The sequence below is a fragment of the Equus caballus genome, chromosome 27 (assembly GCF_041296265.1).
Source record: "Equus caballus isolate H_3958 breed thoroughbred chromosome 27, TB-T2T, whole genome shotgun sequence".
Classification (NCBI taxonomy): domain Eukaryota; kingdom Metazoa; phylum Chordata; class Mammalia; order Perissodactyla; family Equidae; genus Equus; species Equus caballus.
Window position 1 is genome coordinate 50,778,949 of NC_091710.1, and position 14,038 is coordinate 50,792,986.

General features: G+C 46.3%; 1 long non-coding RNA gene across 1 annotated transcript; it reads right to left on the reverse strand.

Annotated features, from left to right (window-relative positions):
- Positions 1 to 8,229: 8,229 nt before the first annotated feature.
- Positions 8,230 to 14,038, reverse strand: LOC138920994 (uncharacterized). The gene is made up of 7 exons (XR_011433114.1): positions 13,304 to 14,038; positions 12,834 to 12,920; positions 12,036 to 12,120; positions 11,465 to 11,564; positions 11,214 to 11,306; positions 10,615 to 10,694; positions 8,230 to 10,154 (listed from the first exon to the last, which is right to left on the reverse strand). It is a non-coding gene; the product is annotated as an uncharacterized lncRNA (long non-coding RNA).

The window sequence follows — 14,038 nt, forward strand, 5'->3', positions numbered from 1 at the left end:
CATGCAATAAAAAAAGTGTGATGTCAAACTTAAAATTCCCTCATGCCATTGACCTCTCATTCCTATTTCTAAGATAGGATCATTGGCAAACACTTCCTCATGAAAACTTACAAAAATATCCTAATTAAATTATACACACATACACGCATGTATATTCATGTAAACATACATTGATCTACATAGAAGCTTGGTCTTCAGTCATCTTCCATATCTTTTAATGAGAATTATATCTAATATTAAAGTTTCAATGGAACAAATTTTAATTGACACAATCAGACATGATTTGCATGTCTATCTGTCAGTTTGGATTATTTGTAACATTGACTGCGTTCAATAACCCATGTCACCAAGAATACCTTAGGAACAGAAAGGCTCTCCTGGGTGATCTGCTCCCCGTGGTCTCCACTGGGGACCCTGGGTGGGATTCAGGTGGTGTCTGTGCTGGTCTCATAAGCCCAGGATGGCCTCATTCACTGGTCTGGTGCTTTGGAGGTCATGACTGGGGGGCTGGGCTCTACTGGTCCTGTGCCCCTGGGTGACACCTGCATACGGCCTCTCCCTGTGCTGGTCTCAGGGTGGGCAGACTTCTTACACGGTGGCTTAGGGATACCAAAAACAGTGTCCCAAGAGAGGGAAGTGGAAGACACAATTGTCTTAAGTCCTGGGGCAGAAAGGAGGCCGTGTGTCTCCCTCCCTCTTCTATTGGTCTCAGCAGTCACTGACCTCACCCAGCTTTGGGACATGACCCCACCTCTCCCCAGGAGGACTGGACACTGAGACAAGCCCCAATTCATCCTGGGTCAAACTGACTCAGACAAAGTCCCTATTTGCTCGGCCAGGACACCAATTTGCCCCAAGCTGGGCCTCAACTGAGTTTAGGCCTACTTGGACTTGGATTAATGTCTGTGGTCAGCAAATCACATCCTCAGACACAGGACAGGTGCAGAGAAGCCCCAACACCTGCTTTGTTCCTGCAGCCACTCAATTTGCCAATGTCTAGGCAAAGCTCTGGCCCCGACCCACAGGTCCTCATCTGCGTGGGTGTGAGGGTTCAGAAGGAACCTCGCTGCCCCTCCCCGCCCTAGCCAGCCTGTTCACTCACAAACCAGAGTCGGGGGCGGGTTGAGTGCCCCCTGGATAGTGAGGGCCCAGAGATTGGACTCCAGGGCCGTCCTCACAATTCTGACTGACTTCATCTCTACTTCCTCTCCCAGGTGATGAGACGAGTTTCTTCATGTCCATCCCCACCCCACGTCTCCTCAGGGGGCTTGAGTGTTCAAAGATTGCTTCTACTCTTCATCCTGCAGAGTGACCCCCTCCTTCACAGAAACTCTCCACACAAAGCTCCTGCCAAGGCATGCAAGGGTTTAACAAGGTCAAAAACTAATTTCAGGGGCCGGCTGGTGGCGCAGCTGTTAAGTGCGCACGTTCCACTTCTCAGCGGCCTGGGGTTCACCGGTTTGGACCCCGGGTGCAGACACGGCACCGCTTGGCATGCCATGCTGTGGTGGGCATCCCACATATAAAGTAGAGGAAGATTGGCATGTATGTTAGCTCAGGGCTAGGCTTCCTCAGCAAAAAGAGGAGGACTGGCAGTAGTTAGCTCAGGGCTAATCTTCCTCGGAAAAAAAAAAAAAAAAAACAACTAATTTCATATTTAAATACTCAAGTATCAAGCATGATGGAAAAAGTGAAAACTAGCATAATCAAGGGAAGATTTCATGGAAACCCTTCCAAGTTTTATTCTACCTCCCTTCCGTGTCCAAATCAGGAATTGTGCTCTAAACTAAGGGGAGTTTTAAAAATAATTTTATGTTATTTTATTATTAAATTAAGACAGGACCAGGGGTTAGTTATTAAAATAAAATCTCAATGTCACCTGACTCTTTCACAGAAGTCTCTCAAAATAAAATATCCGCTCACAGGCAGAACTTGGAAAATATTGTAGTTATTATTGTTTACATCTTCTTTAGTCAGATAACCCCAGAAACTCATTTCACGAAAAGATTCCAGATGTTCCTGAACTATTCATCCAGCACAGTGATCCTGAGAAGTGAAATCCATGCCGAGAAACGAATCCACTGTAAAGTCTTGGGGCATGGTTCTTCCAACAGTATATGAATATCTGAATCACAGGGGCTGACTTGTTTAAAAGTCTTTTGAAACTATTTAACTGTGGACATCTCGCTGAAATCCTTCTCAGTAAATTAGCCGACTGGATATAGGATGTTAGCAAAGGAAGGAATTTTATTGTTCTTTTATTATTCTTATCATTATGAAATTTAGAAATAACCAAGGGATATTGCTAAATAAAAACAAAGACACTTGCCTGCCCCGTCACAGAAATTGCTCTATTGGCTTATTATTTCCTTAATGAAATATTATTTATTTCATTAGAAATATATCAGATTCCATGAATGGCTTTCTATTTTACAGATATCCCTATAAATAAGGTACCTCCCAAGGGCTAGAAGTGTTTTAAAGTGGTTTGTCTTCATTTCTGCCATCATTATCATTCCTAATAGAGTCAGCGACGTGTACATACCTGACGCGGCCCCCGTGGCCACCAGGGGGCGCGCAGACCCTGTGGTTTGGGCTCCAGGGAGCGCTGCGCGTTGGTAGCAGAGACCAGCACCTGAGGGTCTGAGAGGAACCAGGAGGCGACAGAGGACGCGGGAGCTGTGGCCCCTCGCAGGCGCCCCGCGAAGGAGGAGAGTGAGGGGAGAGTGAGTGAGGACAGGCACAGAAGGAGCAGTAGATTTCCCGGGGGCTCCTGGAGGAATGGGTAGGGGAATAAGAATCAGAGGGAGGAGTGGGGAGAGGATTTATGGTAAATGGCAAAGACTGTAACAACAACAGCCTGTACCAGTGCATCTCAGCAGCTGACAAAGGGTAGAGAATGATGAAAATAAAATTTAAAAAAGCGTTATGTACCTTGAATATAATACTATATAAAAATAATATATGAATATGATAATATTCACATACGAGCTATATGGATGAGTCTATACTGGTGTGAGTGTTGGAATAAGTAAGTACATGCTGGAGTTAACTGACCCTCAGTGGCCCCCGCCTGCAAGGGGCTTTGCTCGTCGCCCGGAGGGAGGCGCGGGCTGGGGAGGAGGCGTCGGTGTCATCAGAGGCGCCTTTAGGACTTTGCCCTGATTAAGGAGCCAGGGTCGCTTGGGAGGCCCAGGCAGGTTACTTCTCTTAAAAAAGCTAGTTTGCTGTTTTAGTAAACAAATGAATCCCTTCATAAATGGCGTTACTTGTTACAGAAATGTCTCCAAACAGAAACATCTAAGGAGAACTCAAAGGACCGTGGAGGGGTTGTGTGTGGGCAACGGGGTCGTCCCCGCGGAGCCCGCAGGTGCGGCCGGAGCCCTGGGAGGAGGCTTCCTCCGGGTCGAGGCCCGCACTTCACAAAGGCCCTCGGAAAGGAGGGCGGTGACCAGGGCATCGCGGGAGCATCCGACCTCATCATTGTTGCTGCTCCTGGATCCGCTCAGACGTGGAGGCGGGAACGCTCTGCGCGCTGGCTCGCCTTCCTGTCCTTTCCACGGAAATGGCTCGAGAGAGAAAACGTGGTAAAATGAGAGAATTTCCCGTTTTTTAGGTATTACTATTGTAACTATTAAATTCATAATGAGTTGAATTATTAACACTTGATTTAAATATTTGTCATTAAATAATTTAAAAACTGATTATCCCTTGCTTAAACTGCATCTGAACTAGATGCTCGCCAATCGTTAACCCTTAAAGGAATAAGGGACATTGTCATCATTATCAAATAGGAACCGCGAGCTGCCCGCCCCCAGGCAGATGGGGCTCCCAGCGCCGCGGAAGGGGACACGGTGACAAGAGGGCCCCGGCTGCCCGGTTCTCACCAGGTAAAGCAGTGACAGTGACCCCAGAGGTGCAGCCCCGTGGCTCCCTTTCAGTTTAGAAAGGCTGTCAGAGGCCCTGGTCCCCTCCGGGGTGCGTTCCAAGGGTCCCACCTGCCCTCTGGCGTGCCTCCCACCAACTCCTGCCCCAACCTCCCCCTCCCTCCAGTTCCATGAGGGCGCCCTGAGGAGGGGGTGGGGCTTGCTGACAGGACCCCTTAGCCCGAGGGTCTTCCAGAGACGCTGGAGTGAGGGGCTTGTACTGGTGAGGGGCTCTAAACACCCCTATTCTTACCCAGAGTCGGGGGAGGAAGTGAGAAACCCACGGGGACCCCCCAGTGCACAGCCCCAACCCCACCCCCTCCCTGAGGATTAAGATGCAGGTTCCAGGCCCCAGCCTAACGGGCCTCATGGAGACACTCATTGGTGCATTCCCTGCCAGGACCCTCACCCCCCGCTGGGGTCCCACAGTGACTGGGGCTCCCACCTCCCACCTCCCCAAAGCTCCCACCAAGGACTGGTGTTCCCCCCCGCTCTGGAGGACTAGCCCCCCTGCAGGGCCAGGCCACTCCTGGAACCTGCTGTGAGGACCCCCTGTGCAGACCCCAGGGCAGGATGGACCAGAGCAGCAGCCCCAGGACAGGCCTTGCTAGTCAGCGCAGGGAGGCACTCCCAGCTCCCCGGACTCTGCAGCAAGGCTCTGGGAGAGTGGACTGGACTCACGTTGTTTTCTTTTTTCTGCTCTTTCCTTCCTCTTCCTGTGAGAAAGGGTCTAAAATGGGTCAGCTGTAATGTCAGCCAGTGGCGGTCAGATGCTTCTGCAGCTACTCAGAGGACCACCCTGGAGAAAGTGCTGCTGAGTAACCAGATCTGTGTTCTGTGTCGCCTGTTCCGACTACCTAGCAAATGATGTGAAGGCCACGGCAGCCGTGGACGTTCTGCCGCGTGAAGGGTGAAGCGGGATCCCAGTCTGAAGCGGGGGAGGTGCATCTGAGGACAGGGGAGGCAGCTCCATCAGCAGGGAGGGGCGTTCAGGCAGGGACAGCTGCTCACCTACCCGTGATGGGGGAAGAAATCTACAGATCCCCAGGAATCTCTAACATCACTCCTCTTCGTGCAGCTCCCTCCTCCCGTATCTGCACTGGCTCCCTATTGCCTGCAGGAGCATGTTCTTCCTGGGCATCACCACGACCTGACATGTAACCTCCGGGATCCTCCTGACCCAGGCCATGCACTGTCATTCACATACACTCAATGTCTCCTGCCTTTCAGCCGCTGCTACTGTCTTCTCCCCACAATTCCACCCACCCAGAGCCTCTCTCACAGTCCAAGGAGAGCAGTGCACTCCTCCTTCCATCTTCAGCAGCCCAGACTTGGTCTCCAGTTAGGGGACTGTTTTCAAGGAAGCTGCAAACAACCCAGGACTGGTCTTTGCAGGTGTTCTACTGATTTTCTTGAACTGTCTTAAAAGTGGAAGCAAAGTCCTGGGAAGGGGAGCAGAGATGAGGGGGCTTCTAGATGAAGCCCCGCCAAGAGGTTGTCGGTGGACTGGCTCTCTCCCAGCTCTCTACCCCATCCTGTGGGGACAGTTAACACAAGAAAGAGTTTTCTTAATGTTCCAGCAACGTGGCCCGGCTGTGGCTGCTTTGTGTGTCCCTTGTCCTGGGAGCTTCTCTGTGGCTTCTCCATGCAGGTGAGGAACAGGGCAGAGGCAGCCAGGATGAAAGGGACTCCCCTGCCTGCTGGATCTAATCAGACAGGCAAAATGACACTGTCATTACTAACCACGTACTGTGTGGAAAGGACAATCACAAAGTCTAGGACATTGTAGGTATTCAATAAATGAGAGCTATTATCTGACAACACACACTCACACACACACTGAATTGTACACACACACATACACACTGCTCTTTCTCTCTCTGAAGCACGAGTCAAGCCCAGGGCAGTGGCGCAGCATGGAGTGTGTTGCATGAGCCCACTGCTGTCAGGGAGCTGGGGAGCTGGTGAAACGCAGCAGGACTCAGAGCCGTGTCCCTGGGAGGCCACCATGTGAGTGAGCCCCCTGCCCAGGCGTCCTGCCCCCCGTGGGCTCTTTGGAGCTGGGCACTGGTAGGAAGGATGTGCGGAATCCTGTCTGCAGCCGGCAGGGAGGGGTGACTCGGGGCTTCAAGAATTCAAACTGATGACAGAGGAGAATGACGGATACACACGACATCCTTATGCTGAGTCAGAGTACACACTGTATGATTCAATGTGAAGTTCTAGAACAGGCAAAATGTACCCATGAGGCAGAAAAATCAGAACAGTGGTTGTCTTTCCTGATTCGATGTGGGGACTGACTGGGAAGGGGCGAGAGGGGGTTTTGTGGACATAAGGCTCATGGTCTACAACTCGAAGGGGCTTGGGTTCCACAGGTACATGCACTTGTGAAAACTCATCACTTAAGAGATGTGCATTTGATAGGGTACAATTTTTAGGTAAAATAAACTATAATAATATTGAACTCTAGCACTACACATTTTGAAATATTTAGGGCACATGTTACTGATGTCTGTAACATTCCTTGAAATGGATTAAAATTAAGACAGGTTGACGGAAGGACTATGAACACATGGACAGATACACATAAAGCAAGTACATTCAAATGTTAATGGTAGAATCAACACTGTGGGAATATGGGGTTAAATAAAAAATTATTTCATATTTCCATTGTGTTTTGAAATTTCCATAATTAAATGTTGGAGAGAAAAACTTCACGAGGCCTTTCCACATTTGCCTTTTTTGGAAGACGCCAAGCAAAGGGACATGAATGTTCAGGGTAACTGGATCTGCTCGGAGGAGAAGCCTGTGAGGAGCAGGAGCCACACAGTGAGGAACGGTTGTCCAGGATCCCTGATTCCTCTAGGAATGCCAGAAACCTCTTGCCTTCAGAGTTCCCTCCCCACAGCTGCCTGGATCGGGGAGGCCTTACTCAGCTCAGAGGTCAGCCAGGGGCCCAGGAATGCGGACACGACCCTACGAAGGACACACTGCTGTCTGGGTGTGCCTGGTCAGGCAGATTATTCCACCACAGGGGGACAGCCGTTGTGCTGGTGACACCTCATGAATAATCTGTTTCTGTGGACTCACATGCTTATTCTTCTGCTGTTGTGGAGAAGAAAACGCACCAAACATGGCTGTCAGGGGTGAGGACGCCTTTCTCTCATCCTCTCGCAGATCCAGAACTTCTGATGACGAGGCGCCCTAGGGCGCTGAGCTTTGCTCCAAAGATTGATCTACATTTTCCTCTCTGACTTGTGCTGCGTGCAGTGCGCCCTTGCTCTGATGCAGCTCTCTCAGTTGTCCATCCAGCCTCTGCCCATGTGAGCGCTGTTCCATCTGGGAAGGGAAAGCTCTGCTCTTTCTCAACACTGTAAAAATTCCTAGAAAGATGTGATAACTGCCCATTCCGGGGTTTTCTCTTTCTGCTCTGCTGTTCTGCCAGGATTCTCGGCACAGTGCTCTCCTTCGCATCTACGCTTCCATTCCCCTTGTCAGCCAGAGTTCCCTAGGCTTTCTGGGATTTCCATAACAGTTTTTAGGGTCCCTGAGCTCACGATATTGCTCGTCCTTGTGAAGTGTTTCCTGTTTTCACTTCACCCTGACCACGTGGATTTTGGCATTTCCTTCCCAAACCCCAAGGGCTCATCTTGTTGATCTCTCCTTCTTGACCTGCCCCCAGGGTGAGGAAGGAGGATGCTGGCGGGAAGGTGAGGACTTGAGTCTGTGCTGAGACCCAGAGGAGGGGCGGGGCGGGCGGCCTCTTCAGCAGGTGGACTCTGAGGGGGTCGGGAAAGAAGAGGTAGGAGAAGAGCGAGAGCGGAGAGCTTCCCTCCCCACAGACTCCATCCAGCGGCGGGTCCTGACGACCTGGCGTCTATCCTGCCCGCCCTGCCACCCAGCCAATCCAGGCTGATGCTCAGGGTGCGTCTCAACGATGCATCTGTGACGTCATGCGGCTCCCCACCGTCTTGACATCCTTGGGAATTCCTCCTCAGCCCCGCCTGCCTCCCTCCTCCATCCCACTATCCGCCCTGTGCAGTCAGGAGGTGTCCCCAGTTCACTGGTGAATTCATTGGATCTGTCACGTCGCTAGCTGGAATGGGACAGGCCCTGAACACAGGGATCCCAGGCAAGGGCGCTGAGACAGCAGGGTCGCAATCCCAGCAGGGACTGCTTGACTCTGGGCTGGTCCTGCCCTCCCCTCTCCCGTGGAGCCTCACCCCGCCCCTCCGAAGACCCGCCCCCTGTGGTGTCCATGGCGACGGGAAAGAAGCTGGTTCTGAATTCCCTAGTCCCTTCATTAGTTCATCAATCCCTTTATTTTCCATAAGTGTAGCAAACATTTCTCAGTTTGTCCTTCGTCAGCGTACATTACAGTATGGACTTTTGACCTTTATTTTGGCAGCAGATATTTTATTTAGTCAAATTTGGCGCCATGTTTATTAACAGAAAAAATGGGTCATGATCCCATTACAGATTCTTGTATTTTCTGGAGAAGCTTCAGCTGGATCTTTTGTATCAAAGAATGAGAGAAATTGATGAGAATAATTTCTTGAATCATTCCCTTTAAACTTATTGCCCACCATTGTGGAGTTGATTTTTCAACAATGCTGTTTATTGTTTAAGTATTTACAAGTAATAATCTATTGAAAAATTTAATTTCTTACAAAATTTTGCATTCAGACTTCCCAGATCACTTTACTAACAAATTTATATGGTACATTTTTTCCTCTGAATAGTTATTTTCTCAAAATTATGAATTATTTGTATGTTAAAAGGCTCTCCTAGACTATTTTTTTCCTCCTAGACTTTGTTTTCTGATATGAAATCCAACTGAAGCTTTCTCCACTTTGCTTTTAGGATTGCTGTCACTCAGCGTAGAACATCACTGTTACCTATGTATGAAGTGAGTGATCTCTGAAGACTTTCCTTTTTTCTTGACAGAGAATGTTTAGTACTGTCTGAATCCTCACATGGGCCACAAGTGTTGCTCTATGAATAAAGAGTTTCTCATGATTTCTCATTCAATTGCTTGTCCAGTATGAATTATTTGGTATTCTTCAAGAGGCTTCATCCTCCCACATTCTGTTTTAGTGTTTATTCTTTCACTGAGTTTTCCTGTGCTCACTATGCCTGGTACTTGGCTGCATATTTGTTCACAATGATTACAGACCTAGGAGTTCTCCCAAGTGGAGTTGCTCATGTTGTTTAACCATGAATTATAAACGAGAGTATTCCCACACTGACCACAGACCCAGGGGTCCTCCCCGTGTGAGTCCTCTAGTGTGTTTAAAGTTTAGAGCTGTTGCTTAAAATATCTACATTCCTTGTATTTACAGTGCGAGTTCTCTCAAGTCATTGATGGTCAGACCACTGACTGAAGATTTTCCAACACATATGGATTCTCTTCCATGTAAATTTGCGTATGTCAAAGGATGACTGAAGGATCTTCCACACTGATTACAGACAGTGTTTCTTCAATGTGTGAGTCCTCTGGTGTGTTTAAATGTTAAAGCTATGACTGATGTTTCTTCCACATTCATGACAATTATAATACCATGTCATCTCAGGTCAGAATATTCACTGAGGACATTCATGATTCTCTCTCCATTGTGGGTTTCCTCATGTCGTCTAAGGGCAGAACACTGACTGAAGGATTTCCCACACAGCTGACGTTCATATGTTTTCTCTCCAGTGTGAGTTCTCTTATGTCATCTAAGGGCAGAACATTTACTGAAAACTTTCCTACATAGATGACACTCATATGGCTGCTCGCCAGTCTGCATTCTCTCATGCTGTCCGAAGTTAGAGGACTAACTGAAGGCTTTCCCACCGAGGTGACATTCATATGGTTTCTCTCCAGTGCGAGTTAGATTATGTTTTCTAAGGTCAGAGCTTTGAATAAAGGCATTCCCGCATATATGGCATTCGTACAGTTTCTCTCCAGTATCAGTCATCTCATGTCATCTAAGGCTAGAGCAGTTACTAAAGGCTTTCCCACACAGATGGCACTCACAGGATTCACCTCTAGAGAGACTCTGCTTATGTTGATTCAAGTATGAGTGGTCACTAAGGGATTTTTGACACTGTTTGCTGATACAGGGTGAGTTAATGTGTGAGTATTCGTGTAAGTTAACAAATGTTGAGTCAGTGTTGAGTTATGAGTGAAATCTTCTCCCAAATGATTACATTCAAATGGATTCCCTAGAGTGTGAGATTTCTGCTCTAGGGAAGGAGATAAACGGCTGTTAATGGCTTGCTCACATACATTCATTCATTCATTCATTCCTTTACATATGAATTCTAAACTAATTATTCAGTGATAGTAGCCAATTAAAATCTTTCCAATGCCACTTGCATAAACATGTTACTCTCCTGCATACACAAAGATTTTCTCTTTTGTGGCATAACAACTGCAGAGCTTATAGATTAATTTTGAAGACTTCAATATGTTTCAAAGACTAGACATATGAGCAGTGTTTATGCAGCTGTCCTTTCATTTCAGATCTCAGGTTATTGCTTTGAGATCAGAGTAATTTCGTCACTAAGTTCAAACTATCCAAAAGTTTTTGCTCAGAAAGAGCTTAGTCCCAACTTAACATAAATCAGGCTATTGTGCTCAATTACTAACATCCCACGGCCAGGCCTTTCATTGGATGACCAGGCTAACATCCGTGAAACTTACCATTGGTGTGTTTGCAGATGTGTCCTTGCTGATAAGCTGTGTGTCTATCATTTCTTGTTCTTTACGGCCACTCTCCCTGCCTAAAACAATTGAAAAAAATAAATATTTAGAATGGCATTACGGGGATGGAAATGTTGAAAAGTACCAAAACCCACATGAATATGTTTCAAAAATTGGCACTTCGATTAGGAATAATCTAGCAAATAGAAACATATTATAGGACATTGACAATTAGTAAAGATTTTAAGGACTTAAATATGAAAAAAGTAAAATGGAGGTAAGATTCTTGATAGGTCAAGAGAGGGAAAACATTCACAGGGGAGGATTGGTACAACGGCTATTATGCGAAAGCTTAGCTTCAATAAGTACATGAATATTCTTTTCTCTAAAGCCAAAGACAATGGCAGGAGGACATGTGAATTGTGATTGACATATGCGAGGAATAATGACAACACCTAAAGCATGCTGCTCCAATGTCTTCCACCTACATTTTAGAAAATGTCACTCACTTAACAAAATCTTGAATCAATATTTCTAAGGACGCCCTCAGTCACTGACAGGCACCTCCACGTACTGAAGCACAGGTCCCTGCTCCCTACCTGGACTCTGGCCTTGGAAAAATCCTGTTCCTTCACTCCACAGCTCTTCTTGCTCCAACTGGAAAATCACATCTGATTTGCAATGCTGATACCCTGTTCATGCAACAAAGGCAGGTGGATTTTGAGTTCCATGATAATAACCTGCATTATCATCAAGTCCAGGACAGGCTACTGAGGAAGAATGAGGAGAACACTGAAGTTCAGCTCAGGCAACAACACCCTGAACAGGGAAAACACTGAAGGTCCTTCACCAGACAAGGAAGAAATCTGGATTGTTTGTCCAAAATTTTGAGGACCTCTGGATGCTGATGTCCATGCCCAAGTTCAAGGACAGAATGCAGAATCTTCAGTCTTAAAAAAAAAAAAGGAGAAATTAAATGTCTCCACAGTGGGTTGAGTATTATTTTCAAACAGATGCCAATAAACATAAGCTGCACAAGAATAATCAAAGCTCCATTATCTTCACTCCTCTAGTCTTAAGCCTTAGCATAATGACTAGAGCAGGACAACTATTTAGAAAATATTTAATCAATTTATTCAGGCATTCAAAAATATTCACTGAGATCCTAGTTTTGCTCTGAGTGTTAGAGATTGAGAAGCAAGAAAGACATTAAATTGTGGTCAAGATAACAGTCTAGTAGGGTGACAAGCTAGATGAAAGTAAAATGTAAAGAAACTCGCTTTCTTCCATGTAGCTATAAGGTCTATGAAAGAACTAGGGCAGAGAATGGAGTGCATATGGAGAACCTGTTCTAGGACTTGTTTACTGAGTGAATAAATACCTACCTATCCACCTATGTATATAAATGTTGACAGACTCACCCATGGAGACCAGATGACTGATATTTCCCAGCATCACATCTCTGTACAGCTTTCTCTGGGATGTGTCCAGCAGGGCTCATTTTTCCTGGATAATAGAAAAAAGTAAAAAAATATAAAATGCAAAATTTATTTACAATAAATACAAAGTAGTAAATACAAAATACAAATATTAAAATGCATGATTGAGGACAAGAATAATAATGAGACTTTTAGTTATCTTTCTAAGAAGTTTCTAAAAGTGCAAGTATATTCTATCAAGATATTAAATTTAGAATAGGAAAAAAAATTAATGGCTCCTTATGACTTCTGTGGCCTAAACTTCTCTCATGCTCCCCTCAGCTCATCACAGCCCTCACCCAGGACCTGTAACACTGGATTAATTGAACTCACCTGATGAAATCACTGCCTCCCTGCTGGACAGTAATTTCTGCTCATCACTCATCTCTCTCATCTGCATTCATCACAATCCTTACACCATCAGTGCCAATAATGTGATTTACGAGTAACTTATTTCCCAATGAGGCTGTGGACCGAATTAGTGAAAGAAAACTTCTCTCATCACTTCTGCAAATATACAACCTTAATGGAGGCTAAATGAGTGCCACATTAGGAAGGATATTAGTTATTGAGGAGTTCCTGATCCATTACAAACATCCTAGCATCCTGGGGAAATTTCACTAGAGCTCAGATGCCTGAATACACCTGATTGCACTTATAACATCCACACTAATAGGAAACACTTGCCTATCTAATGGCACTAGGATGTCACTTCAGTAGAAAGAAGCATTTCTTACTCACCAGTGGCTGAATTGTCAATAACTCAGTTGGCAGCTGTCTTTCTCTGGGTTTTTACTCACAGACAGTCCAAGCATTAAGCAGGCAAAGCTGAGGAAGGAGAAAGAAGCCATGAGACTCCAGTCCTGTGCACTGGACTGGACTGTCATGACTCACTTGTCACATCCAGACCAACCTGTCATGAAGCCCCAAACCTTCACCTGGGTATGGCCCCTGGCCTAACAAACAAACATGCAGTGCCTTCTATGAGAAATATGCAGAGGACTCTCCCTCACTCCCAGGGTCAATAGTAAGACAACTATGACTATAGTTGATAACAAGAAACATAGAAATACAGCTATCTTATGGATAAGAACATCAAAAACATTGAGTTTTAGACATTAATTAGCCTATAGCATCAGTTTTAATCAATCTGTGGAGACAATGTTCACCTGTAGCAGCTAAGACTTGAGTCTAACACTGATATGTCACACCTTGCCTTGCCTCCTTCGTTCTCAGAACGTCTTTCTCTCTGATGAACGTCAATTCATCAAATCATGGGCAACAGGCTTTCGATGGGAGTATTCAAGGAAGTGTTTCCCTCAACAATCATTGGGTTTTTTTGATATAATGGACTCAACAGAAAATTCCGTGGGAAATGCAATAATCTGTGATGGGATTATGACCTATTTTTTTCTGTTAATAAAGGTCACTCTAATTTTGACTGAAAAAAAACTGTCTGCTACCAAAATAAAGGTCAAAACAAAGAATAAAAAAACTACCAAATGTAAACCTCACTGTAATGAAGGCTGACAAAGGACAAAACGTGTGCTACAATTACAGACATTAAAGGAATTAATGAATGAACTAAGGGAAAAAGAACTGGCTTGTTTATGTGGCCCTGGAAACCACAGTCTGTACGCAGGGGGCGGGGCTTCACAGGGGCGGGTCTAAGGCACACGTGGGTGACAGGGGCCTGAGCACTGCCATGTTCAGCAGTCCCCTGCTGGGCTGCTGCAGCCCTTGCTGCCTTCTGAACCCTGCGGTGAACCTGGGTTCTTTCCTCCTCGTTCAGCTGGCTTTGTGACCATGGAAAGGCCATTTGAGCCTAAATAAATTCACCAACGAACTGGGGACATCTCCAGACTGGACAGGCCAGATAGTAGGGAGGAGGAGGTGGGACTCTGTGTAGGCCTGTTCTCCTCAGCTGCCTGCAGGCAGGGGCCACC